This window comes from Bison bison, unplaced genomic scaffold, assembly GCF_000754665.1.
Source record: "Bison bison bison isolate TAMUID 2011002044 unplaced genomic scaffold, Bison_UMD1.0 scf7180017864205, whole genome shotgun sequence".
Taxonomy (NCBI): domain Eukaryota; kingdom Metazoa; phylum Chordata; class Mammalia; order Artiodactyla; family Bovidae; genus Bison; species Bison bison.
The window spans coordinates 1,722,173-1,728,577 of record NW_011494777.1 but is presented as its reverse complement, the minus strand read 5'-3'; positions in this window follow the sequence as shown (position 1 = coordinate 1,728,577).

Below are 6,405 nucleotides of genomic sequence, written 5' to 3'. Positions count from 1 at the left end.
AAGAACTCCAAAGTCAGGGAGGATTCTTACTGGCTTGCATGCATGCACGTGTGCTCAATCACTTCATTCATATCCAACTCTTTTGAGACCCCATGGACTGTAGAATGCCAGGCTCCTCTGCCCCATGGGATTCTCCAGGCAAGAATACTGGAGTGGGTAGCCATTCCTTTCTACAGGGGATCTTCCCAACCCAGGGATTGAATCTGGGTTTCCTGGATTGCAGGCGGATTCTTCACCATCTTAGCCACCAGGGAAGCCCATGGTAAATTCGATCACCAGGGAAATACATGGTAAATGCAACCAAAACTTCCTCTGGGTTTTGGGGACACTATAGGGAGTGGTGGGGACTGCGGTGAGTACTCATGCGCAGGGGGCAGCCTTACTCAGCTCCAGCTAATACTCTCATGCAAGATTGTGGAGCTGCTGCAGCAAGATCTTCTACTTTCTTTTTCAAGAAAAGCTAGAAATGAAGAAGACTTTTAAACAAGAAATCTGTTTTTCAATGTTGACAACTAATTGAACAATTTTTGAAACAGCAAGCGAGCCAAAGAAAATCCATCTGTGAGTCAGATTCAGTCTGTCAGCAGCCAATTCATACTCCTGGTTTCCCCATTCAGAGAGAGGCTCCTCCCCATATGGACACGTTGCCTTGGACTCTGAGTTAGGCTGATTGTGGTGTTAAGAGTTGTGGTGATGCCAATGAATTCTCCTCTGAGCTCTCCTGTTTGCACTAACGATTCTGCCGTGAACACAGCCTGTCAATCCTCAGTACAAAGGAAGCCATGAGGCCAATGCAGGTGTCACACGGGAGAAATGGGGCACTGGCTCAGTTCCCACCATGCTCCTAACCAGCCCCATCTCCCCGCCCACAGCTTTGCTCCTCCTCAGTCCCCTCTGTTACGCAGAGGGCTGCCATGGCCCTGCTCTTCTCACCATACATCCTCTGTCTACCTGCCTTCTCCTCCCAATCACACATCTTGAAAATATGCTGCAGGGAGCAGGGACCCAGGGAGGAATTACATCCTCTGCTTCACTGATGGCAGAAGTGGCTCCCAGTGGGAAGAGATTCTGACTATAGATGCTTTGAGAAGGTGGTGGGAGTGTCCTGGGAGAGTGCTATGGCGGTGGGGTATGAGGTTGTTTCTGGCTGGGCTGTAGTGGATGCTGATTACCAGCCATGAGGAGATCCTGGAATAGGAAGCCTGTAGGGCTCTGCGGGAGGAGTGGGGCAGACCCAGGTGCTGGTTTGTGCCTAGGACGTTCCTTGCTCTCTAGGGCTCACGGCAAGTGTGCTCCTTTTAACCCTGCTCCAGGGCTTCCCTGGTGGATCAGGTGGTAAAGAATCTGCCTGCAATGCAGGAGACCTGGGTTCGATCCTTGGGTTGGGAAGATTCCCTGGAGAAGGAAATGGTAACCCACTTCAGCATTCTTGCCTGGAGAATTCCATGGACAGAGGAGCCTAGTGGGCTACAGCCCATGGGGTTCCAGAGAGCTGAACCTGACTGAGCGACTAACATTCTCACTTTACATTTTCAGGCCCAATGCCCAGGAAAGAGGATGCCACAGCTCACTGGATGTTGGCACCCCTCTCTCTGGGATGCACAACTGTCCTGTGACTGCACGGGGGGCAGGGCACGTGCCAGGAGAAAGGCGGGGGGCTTCCGAGTGGGGTAGGATGGAGGAAGAGGCCCTGCTGAGTGGGACCCTTGGTCAGTGCAATGACTTGCACACCGCAGTCCTGACTGCTGAGCTGCAGAGGCCACTGCAGAGGGGCTGCTGTGAAAGGTGGGGGCACTCAGGTGGGGAGCACCCTGCTGCATCCGACTTTCAGGACGACCTTCCTTGGATAGCTGTCGCAGACTCCCAGGTCCCACCTGCTCAGGCATCCCTGCCTCCCTCCCAGGGGAGCCCTTGAATCTGGCCCCTTAGCATGAGATTAAGGGGACTTACCATGGGACCACTGTTTAGAGCAAAGTCAAGGTGTGTGTGGTTGCAGGGTGGGGCTGCTCCCAGGGTAAGTCAACTGTCCCTAGGTTTGACTCGGACACACCCTGACCAGAGGCAGCTTCTTGGAGAGCATGTATCCTGTGTGGGCTGCTTCACCTGGGCCCTTCATACTCATTTTGTTTTTGTTTTAAATATCTGTTCAATTTATTTCCTGCAGTGGGTTACACTGACTTGTTTCTTTGGGGACTCTCCCTGGAAGGGATATGTTTATGTGTGTGTGCGTGTACTCTTCTCTGAACCAGGAACCTTACATGTATGAACACACCTAATCATCTCCACAGCACTGTGGAGTAAGCGCAATGCACCTTTTATACAGATAAGAAGACTGAGACTCAGAGAAAGTAGGGGACGTGCCCAAGGTCACGTGGCTGGGAAGCTGTAGGACTCACACTCTCCCATTCTTCCACTTGATGTCCATCCAAGCCTGGAGCACCAGAGTGCAATCTTGGTCCTGAATTATAACCCCAGCTCCCCTGGCCCACACCTTCCCTGAATTACACACTGTTTCATAGATCCCAACCCTGGGTCTCTTTTCTGTATGAGAAATGAAAATATCCACAGGAATCATGATGTCAATGAAATACCTGCTATTTGACCAAGAAAACTGTACACCACCAAACACAAGTATAAGGGACTCGGTCCCCTCATCCACACTGTAACTGGCTAAGGACAGGTACAGGCTTCCCAGGCGGCACTGGTGATAAAGAATCCACCTGCCAATGCAGGAAACGCAAGAGATGTGGGTTCCATCCCTGGGTCGGGAAGATCCCCTGGAGGAGGAAATGGCAACCTGCTCCAGTATTCTTGCTTGGGGACTGCAAAGAATCAGACACGACTGAGTGAGTGAGCAAGAGAAGAAAGGGCAGGTATGAAGTATGAAATAATACCAGTATTGTTATTACATGGACTTATTATGGGATAATGATGGTAATAGGCATCTCCATGGGGCCTTTTCAGAACTCTTGGGCTGGCTCAAGAGAATCTAATGACTTTATTCCCACTTTGTGTTGGCTAATTGTCCAAGGACACACATATGCTGGTTAAGTCACTCCCACGATGATGACGCTGTAGACATGGAAATGGCCTGCAATGTTTGGGGTAACACAAATGCTAGAAGGTTTAACAGCAGGTCTAGCAAGTGACCCTGGCTCTTGGCTGCACAGAGAAGGGGGTATTGGGTGCAAAATGGGTGAGCTGGACCCTCAGAACCTCGGGCAGCCCAGACTAGCATCTCATTCAGACTGTATCCTTGGTTTCAGGGTGGGGGAGGAGGGTGGGACTCCATGATTCCAAGGAAGAAATAAGCTTATGCGTTAGTTTTGGGTAATTGGAGAGGAACATGTACCTTATTTGAAGCACAGTAGACTAATTCTAACTTAATTGGTCATTAAAGACACAAAAACACAAGGAGTTCAGGATACAGATAATAATTAAAGAGAAAAAGATTAAATGGTGTTTCATTGAAGGGTTTTTAATGGAAGATGGAATTCTCATCTGAAATGAGAGTGGCATTTGAGTAAGGAGTTCAATGCTTTGGCAGAAATAGAGACAAAAATACATTCATTAATTTTTAAAAGGGCAAAAATCAGGACTAATTTGATGTATGGATTATGGATTTGAAAGGCTTAATCACATGTACCTCTCAAGCAATTTAACATTTTGTAAGTACTTAACTGTTGGGCTGTGCATCTATGGACCCGTAGTGGTAACTGAGGTTCTCATCTGCTTAAGATGGAACATTTGAGCCTCCTTGGCTTGCGGCTGTGGGCCCTTGTGGGTCCTTGCATCTGTGTGTGCTAAGTTGCTTCAGTCATGACCAACTGTGACCCCACGGACTGTAGCCCGCCAGGCTCCTCTGTCCATGGGGAATCTCCAGGTAAGAAGACTGGAGTGGGTTGCCATGTCCCCTTCGGGGGATCTTCCCAACCCAGGGATTGAACCTGTGTCTTACAGTGCAGGAGATCCTGCATTGGCAGGCAGGTTCTTTACAACTAGTGCCACCCAGGAAGCCCACCCTAACATCTATTCATCCTAATGCTCCGCCATGGCTCACTGGTCACAATCCAAATTCACCCTCCCTGCCCCCTGGAGTAGATGTATGGAAAGTCATAAATAAAAGCCATGAAAATCAAATTAATTGCTTGTACATTTTCTCCACATTTGTGTCTGTCCAGTACTTTCCCCTTTTAAGCTGGCTAGCTCTCTGAAAGTTAGCAGAATCATGATAATACATCCTTTTCACCATAAACCTGCACTGTGAGGATATTGTCTGCATTAAATAATAAAGCAGATTAATAATTAAATCAAAATGAAAAGCCACTTGTTTCCTCTCAACAACCCCAGGGACAGATTTCCTGGGTTGGTGCCAATTTATCAATGATGATCAGACAATGTGAGATACAGTCAGAGAAGACGGTATTAAGAAAGCAATATAATGTGAATACAAATAGACTTATATACAAGTGAAAAAGATGGGACCATGACAGAAGGTGAGAGGACCACTGAGAAAGGACCACAGACTCAGAGCGAGACAATAACAATCGTTGAATCCCACTGGGGGCGTATTGTGCACCAGATTGTATTCTAAATGCTGTGTGCTCTGTTGCTCAGCCTTGTCCAACTCTTTGTGACCCCATGGACTGTAGCCTGCCAGGCTCCTCTGTCCATGGGATTCTCCAGGCAAGAAAACTGGAGTGGGTTACCATGCCCTCCTCCCAGGGATCTTCCTGACCCAGTGATCGAACTCAAGTCTCTTACGTCTCCTGCATTGGTAGGCAGGTTCTTAACCAGCTGAGCCACCTGGAAAGCCCTCTAAATGCTTTATACTCATTTAACCACTTCAGAAAAGATGTGACATAAGTCCTGCTTTCCCTGTTTATAAATGAAGAAATACAGGCATAGATAGGGGAGAATGAATAAACTGCCTCAAAGCTGGTGTCATACATCTGGACGTGAATCCAGACTAACTGGCCATAGGATCACTTGTTATGTCTGAGGAAAGCAAGGAAAAGTGGGCTCCCACATGATGCAATAAAGAGGAACAAGAGGAACATCACAGAAGAATTAGTGACCAGGAGAAGCAGCGAGAATAAGAGAGACAGAAAGTGCTGCAGAGTAAGGAGCTGAGCACGAAGGTGGCTAAGATCACAAAGGATGAAAGGGAAAGACGCAGTGATGAGATGAGAATGGGTGGGGGGCGGGCATCAGAACAAGAGTTGGGAAGAAGAAAAGAAAGAACAGAGAAGATAATCAGTCCGTGGGAAATAAATCTGTCTTACTTGCTCTTTGCCATGTCATTATACCCATTTCACAGAAAGTAACATGAAGGTCTGAGTCACACAGTTAGTTGCTGGCAGATCAAAAAGAACTGTGTTAACTACAAAATGGGCTTCCCAGGTGGCGCTAGTGATAAAGAAACCGCCTGCCAGTGCGGATAGGTGTATGAGACACGAGTTTGATCCCTGGGTCGGGAAGATCCCCTGGAGGAGGGCACGGCAACCCACGCCAGTATTTTTGCCTGGAGAATCCCATGGACAGAGGAGCCTGGCAGACTATGGTCCATAGGGTCGCAAAGAGTTGGATGCGACTGAAGGGACTTAACACGCAGCATGCACAACTACAGAATACCAATGCAAGAAACCAAAGAACATCTGAAAAAAATGGAGACACATACAGTATCCACTGATGAAAAGACAACACAGTAAAGATGTCAATCCTCCTCAAGCTGACATATAGATTTCATGTCACTGTTAATCAACATCCCACAGATTTTTTTGTAGATACAGAGAAAATTATTCTGAAATTTAGATGGAAGAGTGAAGGAACTAGAATACAGAAAACAATTTTGAAAAAGAATAAAATGCAAGTAGCTAGTTTACTGAATTTCTCAACTTACTACAAAGGCACAGTGATCCAGACCATGTGGTTTGTGGAGCCCCTTGGAAAGCTCTCCTTGGCCCTGTGGGCCCTCTTGGCCCCTGTATCTGTCTGGTGGTGCTTCCCCTTGTCCCCCTGCCCCGGTGCTGTGGCATGTCCACCTCCCCCAGTTAGTCCTGGGAGAGAGAGAGGTCTGGCCAGGGCAGGCAAATGAACCACTCTTCCATCACCAGTTCTTCACAAGGTCTGGCCTGTGACAGGAGCTCCATACACAGTTTTGCAGCAATCTATGACAGACTTTTTAAGTCCATACAATAAAGGGCACTTTCCGAAGTGACTGAGGCAACCTGACTTGGGGCTGGGGGCGTGGGGGTCTGTGTCCCCTGATGTCTGACAGGGTCATCTTCAATAGCCCAGGTGTGCCAGCTGTCATAGCCTTGCTTGTAAGATGTCTTGCACCTGGGCATCCGTGGACCTGAGACACCCGCCAGAGGGCAGCTTCCTTGGGCAGAGGCGGCACCT